This window comes from Arachis hypogaea, chromosome 17, assembly GCF_003086295.3.
Source record: "Arachis hypogaea cultivar Tifrunner chromosome 17, arahy.Tifrunner.gnm2.J5K5, whole genome shotgun sequence".
Lineage (NCBI taxonomy): Eukaryota > Viridiplantae > Streptophyta > Magnoliopsida > Fabales > Fabaceae > Arachis > Arachis hypogaea.
In genome coordinates this window covers 37,866,656-37,879,779 of record NC_092052.1, presented here as the reverse complement: position 1 = coordinate 37,879,779, position 13,124 = coordinate 37,866,656, and the positions used below count along the sequence as shown (strand labels likewise).

The window sequence follows — 13,124 nt, the reverse complement described above, 5'->3', positions numbered from 1 at the left end:
TTAGTTTCTCTAATGCAGCAGAACTGCAAGTTTCATGGACTTCCATCTGAAGATCCTTTTCAGTTCTTAACTGAATTCATGTAGATATGTGATATTGTTAAGACTAATGGAGTAGATCCTAAAGTCTACAGGCTCATGCTTTTCCCTTTTGCTGTAAGAGACAGAGCTGGAGTGTGGTTGGACTCTCAACCTAAGGATAGCCTGAACTCTTGGGATAAGCTAGTCAAGGCTTTCTTAGCCAAGTTCTTTCCTCCTCAAAAGCTTAGCAAGCTTAGAGTGGATGTTCAAACCTTCAGACAGAAAGAAGGTGAATCCCTCTATGAAGCTTGGGAGAGATACAAAGGACTGACCAAAAAGTGTCCTTCTGACATGCTTTCAGAATGGACCATCCTGGATATATTCTATGATGGTCTGTCTGAGTTATCTAAGATGTCATTGGACACCTCTGCAGGTGGATCCATTCACCTGAAGAAAACGCCTGCAGAAGCTCAAGAACTCATTGACATTGTTGCAAATAACTAGTTCATGTACACTTCTGAAAGGAATCCCGTAAATAATGGGATGCCTATGAAGAAGGGAGTTCTTGAGATTGATACTCTGAATGCCATATTGGCTCAGAACAAAATATTGACTCAGCAAGTCAATATGATTTCTCAGAGTCTGAATGGAATGCAAGCTGCATCCAACAGTACTCAAGAGGCATCTTCTGAAGAAGAAGCTTATGATCCTGAGAACCCTGCAATAGCAGAGGTGAATTACTTAGGTGAACCTTATGGAAACACCTATAACTCATCATGGAGAAATCATCCAAATTTCTCATGGAAGGATCAAAAGCCTCAACAAGGCTTTAATAATGGTGGAAGAAACAGATAGAGAACTCTGAACAAAATACTTCTAATTTAGCAAACTTAGTCTCTGATCTGTCCAAGGCCACTGTGAGTTTCATGAATGAAACAAGGTCTTCCACTAGAAACTTGGAAGCACAAGTGGGCCAGCTGAGCAAGAGGATCACAGAAATCCCTCCTAGTACTCTACCAAGCAATACAGAAGAGAACCCAAAAGGAGAATGCAAGGCCATTGAAATAAGCACCATGGCCGAACCCAAAGAAGGAGAGGAGGACGTAAATCCCAAGGAGGAAGACCCCCTGGGACGTCCAGTGATCAATAAGGAGCTTCCCTCTGAGGAACCAAAGGACTCTGAGGCTCATCTAGAGACCATAGAGATTCCATTGAACCTCCTTATGCCCTTCATGAGCTCTGATGAGTATTCCTCCTCTGAAGAGAATGAGGATGTTACTGAAGAGCAAACCGCCAAATTTCTTGGTGCAATCATGAAGCTGAATGCCAAATTATTTGGCATTGATACTTGGGAAGTTGAACTTTCCTTGTTCATCAATAAACTAAGTGATCTGGATCAACTGACATTGCCTCAGAAGAGACAGGATCTTGGAAATTTCATAATACCCTGTACAATAGGCACCATGATCTTTAAGGCTCTGTGTGACCTTGGTTCAGGAATAAACCTCATGCCTCTCTCTGTAATAGAGAAACTAGGAATCTATGGGGTGCATGCTGCTAAAATCTCATTAGAGATGGCAGACAATTCAAGAAAACAGGCTTATGGACAAGTAGAGGACGTATTAGTAAAGGTTGAAGGCCTTTACATCCCTGCTGATTTCATAGTCCTGGATACTGGAAAGGAAGAGGATGAATCCATCATCCTAGGAAGACCTTTCCTGGCCACAGCAAGAGCTGTGATTGATGTTGACAGAGGAGAACTAGTCCTTCAATGGAATGAGGACTCCCTTGTGTTTAAAACTCAAGGATCTCCCTCTACAACCATGGAGAGGAAGCATGAAAAGCTTCTCTCAAAGCAGAGTCAACCCAAGCCCCCACAGTCAAACTCTAAGTTTGGTGTTGGGAGGCCACAACCAAACTCTAAGTTTGGTGTTGAACTCCCATATCCAAACTCTAAGTTTGGTGTTGGAGGGTTTCAACAATGCTCTGAACATCTGTGAGGCTCTATGAGAGCCCACTGTCAAGCTACTGACATTAAAGAAGCGCTTGTTGGGAGGCAACCCAATGTTTATTTATCTAATTTTGTTTTTGTTTTTCATGTTTTATTAGGTTCATGATCATGTGGAGTCACAAAATAAATATAAAATTTGAAAACGGAATCAAAAACAGCAGATGAAAAATCACACCCTGGAGGAGCATCTGCCTGGCGTTCAACGCCAGAACAGAGCATGGTTCTGGCGCTGAACGCCCAAAATGGGCAGCATCCTGGCGCTAAACGCCCAAAACAAGCGTGGTTCTGGCGTTCAACGCTAGAAATGGCTAGTAAATGGGCGTTGAACGCCCAAAATGGGCACCAACCTGGCGCTGAACGCCCAGAGTTGTGTGCAAGGGCATTTTACATGCCTAATGTGGTGCAAGGTTGTAAATCCTTAAACACCTCAGGATCTGTGGACCCCACAGGATCCCCACCTACCTCCACTCACTTCTTCTCACCCCTCTTTCACACAATCCCATAAACACCCTTCCCCAAAAACCCTTTACCAATCACCTCAATCTCTCTTCCCCATCACCTCTTCACCACTCACATCCATCCACTCTTCCCCATAAACCTACCTCATAAACCCCACCTACCTTCAAAATTCAAAACCAATTTCCCACCCAAACCCACCCATATGGCCGAAACCTTTCCCCCCTCCCTTACCTATATAAAGCCCTCCATTCTTCATCAAATTCACACAACACACCCCTCTACACCCTTCTTGGCCGAAACACTTCCCACTCTCCCTCTCCTCCATTTCTTCTTCTTCTTCATCTATTCTTACTTTTATTGCTCGAGGGCGAGCAAAATTCTAAGTTTGGTGTGGTAAAAGTATAAGCTTTTTGTTTTTCCATTACCATTGATGGCACCTAAGACCGGAGAATCCTCTAGAAAGGAGAAAGGGAAGACAAAAGCTTCCACCTCCGAGTCATGGGAGATGGAAAGGTTCATCTCCAAAGCCCATCAAGACCACTTCTATGATGTTGTGGCCAAGAAGAAGGTGATCCCTGAGGTCCCTTTCAAACTCAAAAGAAATGAGTATCCGGAGATCCGACATGAAATTCAAAGAAGAGGTTGGGAAGTTCTAACAAATCCCATCCAACAAGTCGGCATCCTAATGGTTCAAGAGTTCTATGCTAATGCATGGATCACCAAGAACCATGATCAAAGTAAGAACCCGGATCCAAAGAACTATGTTACAATGGTTCGGGGGAAATACTTAGATTTTAGTCCGGAGAATGTGAGGTTGGCGTTTAACTTGCCCATGATGCAAGGAGATGAACGCCCCTACACTAGAAGGGTCAACTTTAATCAAAGGTTGGACCAAGTCCTTATGGACATATGTGTAGAAGGAGCTCAATGGAAGATTGACTCCAAAGGCAAGCCGGTTCAACTAAGAAGATTGGACCTCAAGCCTGTAGCTAGAGGATGGTTGGAGTTCATTCAATGCTCAATCATTCCCACTAGCAACCGGTCTGAAGTTACTATAGACCGGGCCATCATGATCCATAGCATCATGATTGGAGAAGAGGTGGAAGTTCATGAGATTATACCTCAAGAACTCTACAAGGTGGCTGACAAGTCCTCCACTATGGCAAGGTTAGCCTTTCCTCACCTCATTTGCCACCTATGCAATTCAGCTGGGATTGACATAGAGGAAGATGTCCTCATTAAAGAGGACAAGCCCATCACTAAGAAAAAGATGGAGCAAGCAAGAGAGCCTATTCATGGAGCTCAAGAGGCGTATGAAGCTCATCACCATGAGATCCCGGAGCTGCCTCAAATGCACTTTCCTCCACAAAACTATTGGGAGCAAATCAACACCTCCCTAGGAGAATTGAGTTCCAATATGGGACAACTAAGGGTGGAACATCAAGAGCACTCCATCATGCTTCATGAAATAAGAGAAGATCAAAAAGCAATGAGGGAGGAGCAACAAAGACAAGGAAGAGACATAGAAGAGCTCAAGGACATCATTGGTTCCTCAAGAAGGAAACGCCACCATCACTAAGGTGGATTCATTCCTTGTTCTTATTTCTTCTGTTTTTCGTTTTCTATGTTATGTGCTTATCTATGTTTGTGTCTTCATTACATGATCATTAGTAGTAGTAACTTTGTCTTAAAGTTATGAATGTCCTATGAATCCATCACCTCTCTTAAATGAAAAATGTTTTAATTCAAAAGAACAAGAAGTACATGAGTTTCGAATTTATCCTTGAACTTAGTTTAATTATATTGATGTGGTGACAATGCTTCTTGTTTTCTGAATGTATGCTTGAACAGTGCATATGTTTTTTGAAGTTGTTGTTTAAGAATGTTAAATATGTTGGCTCTTAAAAGAATGATGACTAGGAGACATGTTATTTGATAATCTGAAAAATCATAAAAATGATTCTTGAAGCAAGAAAAAGCTACAAAGAACAAAGCTTGCAGAAAAAAAAAAAAAGAAAGCAAAAGCAAGCAGAAAAAGCCAAAAGCTCTTAAAACCAAGAGGCAAGAGAAAAAAGCCAATAACCCTTAAAACCAAAAGGCAAGGGCAAATAAAAAGGATCCCAAGGCTTTGAGCATCAGTGGATAGGAGGGCCTAAAGGAATAAAATCCTGGTCTAAGCGGCTAAACCAAGTTGTCCCTAACCATATGCTTGTGGCGTGTAGGTGTCAAGTGAAAACTTGAGACTGAGCGGTTAAAGTCAAGGTCCAAAGCAAAAAAAGAGTGTGCTTAAGAACCCTGGACACCTCTAATAGGGGACTTTAGCAAAACTGAGTCACAATCTGGAAAGGTTCACCCAATTATGTGTCTGTGGCATTTATGTATCCGGTAATAATACTGGAAAACAAAGTGCTTAGGGCCACGGCCAAGACTCATAAAGAAGCTGTGTTCAAGAATCGTCATACTGAACTAAGAGAATCAATAACATTATCTGAACTCTGAGTTCCTATAGATGCCAATCATTCTAAACCTCAATGGATAAAGTGAGATGCCAAAACTATTCAAGAGGCAAAAAGCTATAAGTCCCGCTCATATGATTGAAGCTATGTTTCATTGATAGTTTGGAATTTATAGTATATTCTCTTCTTTTTATCCTATTTGATTTTCAATTGCTTGGGGACAAGCAACAATTTAAGTTTGGTGTTGTGATGAGCGGATAATTTATACGCTTTTTGGCATTGTTTTTAGTATGTTTTTAGTAGGATCTAGTTACTTTTAGGGATGTTTTCATTAGTTTTTATGTTAAATTCACATTTCTGGACTTTACTATGAGTTTGTGTGTTTTTCTGTGATTTCAGGTATTTTCTGGCTGAAATTGAGGGACTTGAGCAAAAATCAGATTCAGAGGTTGAAGAAGGACTGCTGATGCTGTTGGATTCTGACCTCCCTGCACTCAAAGTGGATTTTCTGGAGCTACAGAACTCGAAATGGCGCGCTTCCAATTGCGTTGGAAAGTAGACATCCAGGGATTTCCAGAAATATATAATAGTCCATACTTTGGCCAAAAATAGATGACGTAAAATGGCGTTCAACACCAGCTTTCTGCCCAAATCTGGCGTCCAGCGCCAGAAAAGGATCCAAAACCAGAGTTGAACGCCCAAACTGGCACAAAAACTGGCGTTCAACTCCAAGAAGGACCTCTACACGTGCAACACTCAAGCTCAGCCCAAGAACACACCAAGTGGGCCCCGGAAGTGGATTTATGCATCAATTACTTACTTCTGTAAACCCTAGTAGCTAGTTTATTATAAATAGGACCTTTTACTATTGTATTAGGTATCTTTGATCAGTTGTATGCTATCTTAGATCACGTTTGAGGGCTGGCCTCTTGGCCATGTCTGGACTTTCACTTATGTATTTTCAACAGTAGAGTTTCTACACTCCATAGATTAAGGTGTGGAGCTCTGCTGTTCCTCAAAGATTAATGCAAAGTACTACTGTTTTCTATTCAATTCACCTTGTTTCGCTTCTAAGATATTCATTCGTACTTCAATCTGAATGTGATGAACGTGACAATCATCATCATTCCCTATGAACGCGTGCCTGACAACCACTTCCGTTCTACCTTAGACTGAATGAGCATCTCTTAGATCTCCTAACCAGAATCTTCGTGGTGTAAGCTAGAATGATGGCGGCATTCAAGAGAATCCGGAAGGTCTAAACCTTGTCTGTGGTATTCCGAGTAGGATTCAATGAATGAATGACTGTGACGAGCTCCAAACTCGCGATTGCGGGGCGTTAGTGACAGACGCAAAAGGATAGTAAATCCTATTCCAGCATGATCGAGAACCGACAGATGAATAGCCGTGCCGTGACAGGGTGCGTTGATCATTTTCACTGAGAGGATAAGATGAAGCCATTGACAAGGGTGATGCCTCCAGACGATTAGCCGTGCCGTGACAGGGCATTTGGATCATTTTCCCGAGAGAAGACCGAAAGTAGCCGTTGACAATGGTGATGTATCACATAAAGCCAGCCATGGAAAGGAGTAAGACTGACTGGATGAAGATAGCAGGAAAGCAGAGGTTCAGAGGAACGAAAAGCATCTCCATTCGCTTATCTGAAATTCCTACCAATGATTTACATAAGTACCTCTATCCCTATTCTATTATTTATTTTCGAAAACCCATTACTGTTTCATATCCGCCTGACTGAGATTTACAAGGTGACCATAGCCTGCTCCATACCAACAATCTCCGGGGGATTCGACCCTTACTCACGTAAGGTATTACTTGGACGACCCAGTGCACTTGCTGGTTAGTTATACGGAGTTGTGAAGATATGTTTAGACCATGGTCCTGTGCATCTGTTTTTGGTGCCATTGCCAGTGAATCAATTTCGAACAACAATTCACAACCTGAGTAGCAATTTCGCATACCACTTCTTCTTCAGAGGAAGCTTCCTTAGTACTGCCTGTTGCTGCTTGCATTCCAAACAGACTCTGAGAAATCATACTGACTTGCTGAGTCAATATTTTATTCCGAGCCAATATGGCATTCAGATTATCAATCTCAAGAACTCCTTTCTTCTGATTTGTCCCATTATTCACAGGATTCCTTTCAGAAGTTTACTTGAATTGGTTATTTGCAACCATTTCAATGAGTTCCTGAGCTTCTGCAGGCATCTTCTTCAGATGAAGAGATCCTCCAGCAGAGCTATCCAATGACATCTTGGATAGTTCCGACAGACCATCATAGAAAATACCTATGATGCTCCATTCTGAAAGCATGTCAGAAGGACATATTCTGATCAATTGCTTGTATCTTTCCCAAGCTTCATAGAGGGATTCTCCTTCCTTTTGTCTGAAGGTTTGGACTTCCACTCTAAGCTTGCTCAATTTTTGAGGTGGAAAGAACTTTGCCAAGAAGGCATTGACTAGCTTTTCCCAAGAGTTCAGGCTTTCTTTAGGTTGTGAATCCAACCATGTCCTTGTTCTGTCTCTTACAGCAAAAGGAAAAAGCATAAGTCTGTAGACTTCAGGGTCAACCCCATTGGTCTTAACAGTGTCACAGATTTGCAAGAATTTAGCTAGGAACTGATGAGGATCTTCCAATGGAAGTCCATGAAACTTGCAATTCTGTTGCATTAGAGAAACTAATTGAGGCTTAAGCTCAAAGTTGTTTGCTCCAATGGTAGGAATTGAGATGCTTCTCCCATAGAAGTCGGGAGTAGGTGCAGTAAAGTCACCAAGCACCTTCCTTGCATTGTTGGCATTGTTGTTTTCGGCTGCCATGGTTTCTTCTTCCTTGAAAAGCTCTGTTAGGCCCTCTAAAGAGAGATGTTCTTTAGCTTCTCTTAGCTTTCTCTTCAAGTTCCTTTTAGGTTCAGGATCAGCTTGAACAAGTATGCCTTTATCTTTGTTCCTGCTCATATGAAAGAGAAGAGAACAAGAAAGTAGGGAATCCTCTATGTCACAGTATAGAGATTCCTTGAGGTGTCAAAAGAAAAGAAGAATAGAAGGAGAAGGTAGATAGAAGAGAATTCGAACATGTAAAGAAGGAGGCAGTTTGAATTGCACCTTGAGGAAGAGTGTTAGTCCTTTAAATAGAAGGATGTGAGAAGAGAGGAAGAATTTTCGAAAATAAAGTAAAAAGATTTTGAAATAATGAAAAGAGATTTGAAAATTTGATTGAGATTTTCGAAAATTAAGATTGGGAAAGAAATTAAGTGATTTTTGAAAAAGATTTTGAAATTAGAAATTAAAAAGATATGATTGAAAATTAATTTTGAAAAAGATGTGATTGAGAAGATATGATTGAGAAGATATGATTGAAAATTAAAAAGAGAAAGTTTTAAAATTAAAGTTGATTACTTGACTAACAAGAATTTAGAAAATATGATTCTAGAATTTAAAATTTGATCATTTCTTAATAGGCAAGTAACAACTTGAAAATTTTGAATTAAATCACTAATTGTTGCAAGGATTTTTGAAAATAGTAATAAATAATAAAAAATAGAAAGAAATTGATTTTGAAAAGATATGATTGAAAAGATATGATTTGAAAAAGATTTGATTTTGAAAAATTATGAAGATTTGAAAAAAATTTGAATTAAAAACAAAATCTTCCCTCTAGTGTCATCCTGGCGTTAAACGCCCAGAATGGCATCCATTCTGGCGTTTAACGCCCAAAATCCTACCTTTTTGGGCGTTAAACACCCAGCCAGGTACCCTGGCTGGCGTTTAAACGCTAGTTTTCCTTCTTCACTGGGCGTTTTGAACGCCCAGCTTTTTCTGTTTGATTCCTCTGCTGAATGTTCTAAATCTTCAATTCTCTGTATTATTGACTTGAAAAGACATAGTTTTAAAAATATTTTTGAATTTTTTGATGATGAGAAACAATAAAAATGCAACTAAGATCAAATGAACAATGCATGCAAGACACCAAACTTAGAAATTTTGTATACTAAGGACAATAACAATTTGAAAATGCATATGAAAAATAACAAAAGACACAAGACAAGAGAATTTAAAGATCAGAGCACTAAAATTATCAAGAACAACTTGAAGATTAATGAAGAACATATTGCATGTTTTCGAAAAATACAAGAAGAATACAATTGACACCAAACTTAAAAATTGATACTAGACTCAAACAAGAAACATAAAATATTTTTTATTTTTATGGTTTTATAAATTTTTTTGTGATTTTCGAAACTCATATGGAAAAAGAAAATAAAGAGAATCAAAACTTTTAATGAGAATTCCAGGAATCATGCAATGTTAGTCTAAAGCTTCAGTCTAAAAAGATTAGACATGTTTGGCCAAGCTTCAGCAGAACATTACATTCAGCAGCTAAATTGATGAGAATCAATCAGCTTTTGTGATGCTAAGAACATCACCTTGAAACTCTAGAATTCATTCTTAAAAATTCTGAAGAGTACCTAATCTAAGCAACAAGATGAACCGTCAGTTGTCCAAACTCGAACAATCTCCGGCAACGGCGCCAAAAACTTGGTATGCGAAATTGTGATCATCAACAATGGCGCCAAAGGACTTGGAGCTCTTAAACATGAATCACACTTTGTCACAATTCCGCACAACTAACCAGCAAGTGCACTGGGTCGTCCAAGTAATAAACCTTACGTGAGTAAGGGTCGATCCCAGGGAGACTGTCGGCTTGAAGCAAGCTATGGTCACCTTGTAAATCTCAGTCAGGTGAATTCAGATGGTGATGAAGAATTGATAATTAAAAGATGAATAAAACATAAAATAAAGATAGAGATACTTATGTAATTCTTTGGTTGGAATTTCAGATAAACGTATGAAGATGCTTTGTTCCTCCTAAACCTCTGCTTTCCTATTGCCTTCTTCCAATCATTCATACTCCCTTCTATGGCAAGCTTTATGTTGGGCATCACCGTTGTCAATGGCTACTTCCCGTCCTCTCAGTGAAAACATTCCAAATCGCTGTCACCGCAAGGCTAATCATCTGTCGGTTCTCGATCATGTTGGAATAGGATCCATTGATCCTTTTGCGTCTGTCACACGCCCAACAATCGCGAGTTTGAAGCTCGTCACAATCATCCCTTCCCAGATCCTACTCGGAATACCACAGACAAGGTTTAGACTTTCCGGATCTCAAGAATGACCACCAATAATTCTAGCCTATACCACAAAGGTTCTAATCTTAGATTAGAAAGCCAAGAGATACACATTCAAGCTTGTTTGCATGTAGAACGAAAGTGGGTGTCAGTCACGCGTTCATAGGTGAGAATGGTGATGAGTGTCACATAATCATCACATTCATCATGTTCTTGGGTGCGAATGAATATCTTGGAGAAGAAATAGACTTGAGTTTAATAGAAAAATAATAGTACTTTGTTTTAATTCATGAAGAACAACAGAGCTCCACACCTTAATCTATGGTGTGTAGAAACTCCACCGTTGAAAATACAAAAGTGATAATGGTGTAAGCATGGCCGAATGGCCAGCCTCCAAGGTCTAGGGACTAAACGTCCAAAGATGTCCAAAGATGAAAATACAATAGTATAAGGTCCTATTTATAGAGAATTAGTAGCCTAGGGTTTACAGAAATCAGTAATTAATGCAGAAATCTTCTTCCGAGCCCACTTGGTGTGTGCTTGGGCTGAGCATTGAAGCTTCCATGTGTAGAGACTTTTCTTGGAGTTAAACGCCAGCTTTTGTGCCAGTTTGGGCGTTTAACTCCAGCTTTTGTGCCAGTTTTGGAGTTAAACGCCATAATTCTTGAGCTAACTTGGAACACCTGTTTGGGCCATCAAATCTCGAGCAAAGTATAACCAATTATATATTGATGGAAAGCCCAGGATGTCTACTTTCCAACGCAATTAAGAGCGCGCCAATTGGGTCTCTGTAGCTCCAGAAAATCCACTTTGAGTGCAGGGAGGTCAGAATCCAACAGCATCTGCAGTCCTTTTTCAGCCTCTGAATCAGATTTTTGCTCAGGTCCCTCAATTTCAGCCAGAAAATACCTGAAATCACAAAAAAAATACACAAACTCATAGTAAAGTCCAGAAGAGTGATTTTTATTTAAAAACTAATAAAAATATAATAAAAACTTATTAAAATATACTAAAAACATACTAAAAACAATGCCAAAAAGCGTATAAATTATTCGCTCATCAATCGCGTTGTAAGTATAGCTTCTAAACCAACAGAGAATCCTTTCGTACAAAAGTTTGGTTGTCACAAGTAACAAAACCCAATAAAATTTATAACCGAAGTATTTAAACCTCGGGTCATCTTCTCAAGGAATTGCAGGGAGGTATGATTTATTATTGGTTATGTAAAAAGATATGTTTTTGGGTTTTTTAAAATAAGGAACAAGTAATTTAAATGACAAGAAAAATAAATTAATAATAATAAAATATATTGGCAAGGTATGAGAAATTGAGGTCATATCCTAGTTATCCTTATCAATTGTTATGAGAATTGGATTTTGCTCCCACCTTGTTATCCTCTAACTATGAAGGTAAGTTAAGTGGATGAATCAATTTGATTCCTCTCGTCCTAGTCAATTTCTATGGAAAGACTAGAATTATTGGAATACAAATCAACTAGCAAAGATAACAATCATCAATCACAAGGAGTTTGATAATTCAAGTTTCTCCAATTACTTAACCAAAGCAAAAAGGGAGAAAATCTACTTGAATAAAAATGCCTTCAGATGGGAAGCAACAGTAACATAAATAAAAGAAAGAAATCTTAAATCTGAAATACCTAAAATTATATTAAATAAAAAAAATCAAATCTAACATGAAGTTCATAAGCCAAATTGAAAAGATAAATGACAATTAAAGTAATAGAATCAATAAAAGTAGAAAATAAATTAAAGGAACATTGAACCTGTGCTTGAAGAGATCATAGCCTAAACATAATAGAAATCCTAAATCCTAATCCTAAGAGAGAGGAAAGAACCTCTCTCTCTAAAACTACATCTAATCCTAAAATTGTGTATATTAAAGCTTGATTTATGAATGAACGCATTCATTTACTTTATAGCCTCTAATCTGTATTTTCTGGGCCGAGAACTAGGTCAGAAATAGCCCATAATTCGCAGGTTTCGAATTCAAACACGCTGATTTTTGTCACTGCGACGCGTCCGCGTGGAGCACGCGTTCGTGTCACTTAGCTGTATGACTACTATGACAAATTATATATCAAATCGAAACTCTGGATGTTAGCTTTCCAACGCAACTAGAACCGCTTTATTTGAACCTCTGTAGTTCAAGTTATGACCGTTTTAGTGCGAAGAGGTCAGGCTGGATAGCTTAGCAATTTCTTCGACTTCTTGTATTCCTTCCATTTTTGCATGCTTCCTTTCCATCCTCTAAGCCATTCCTGCCCTGTAAACTCTGAAACCACTTAACAAACATATCACGGCATCTAATGGTAATAAGAGAGGATTAATATTAATAAAATTAAGGTCAAAGAAACATGTTTTCAATCATAGCACAAAATCAGGAAGGTAAATGTAAAACCATGCAATTAGTATGAATAAGTGGGCAAAGACTTGATAAAAACCAATTAATTGAGCACAAGATAAACCATGAAATAGTGGTTTATCAACCTCCCCAAACTTAAACATTAGCATGTCCTCATGCTAAGTTCAAGAGAAGCTATAAAGGAGTGAAGAGGAATGGTAGAATGTATGAAATGCAACCTATCTATATGAATGCAACTACATACTAAGATGTTTCTATCTACTTGGTTAAAAGTAAATAAGCTCTTCAAGACAAACATAAATCAGATTTCACTAATTCAAATTATACAATAAAAGACAAGTAAACTTGTAAGAAGATAGCTCATGAAAGCAGGGAACATAGAATCAAGCATTGAACCCTCACTGGTAGTGTATATGCACTCTAATCACTCAAGTGTATAGGGTAATTCACTCTACTCTTCTCTAATTATGCTTTCTAAACTTTTTTCTTCATCTAACCAATTAACAAGTATTTAATGAACCAATGCAAACATCATGAGGTCTTTTTCAAGGTTGTAATGGGGCTAAGGTAAGGGTGAGGGTATATATATGGCTAAGTGAGCTATAAATTGAATCTTTAATTAACCTAAGCTTTCACCTAACATACATATACTCTA

The 13,124-nt window shown here is 38.8% G+C and overlaps 2 non-coding genes across 2 annotated transcripts; one reads left to right on the top strand and one right to left on the bottom strand.

The window, feature by feature from the left end:
• Positions 1-267: 267 nt before the first annotated feature.
• LOC112768537 (small nucleolar RNA R71) lies at positions 268-375 on the bottom strand. Its single transcript, XR_003185952.1, has one exon. It is a non-coding gene; the product is annotated as a small nucleolar RNA R71 (small nucleolar RNA).
• Positions 376-7,268: 6,893 nt separating this feature from the next.
• Positions 7,269-7,376, top strand: LOC112768132 (small nucleolar RNA R71). The gene has a single exon (XR_003185570.1). It is a non-coding gene; the product is annotated as a small nucleolar RNA R71 (small nucleolar RNA).
• Positions 7,377-13,124: the final 5,748 nt, after the last annotated feature.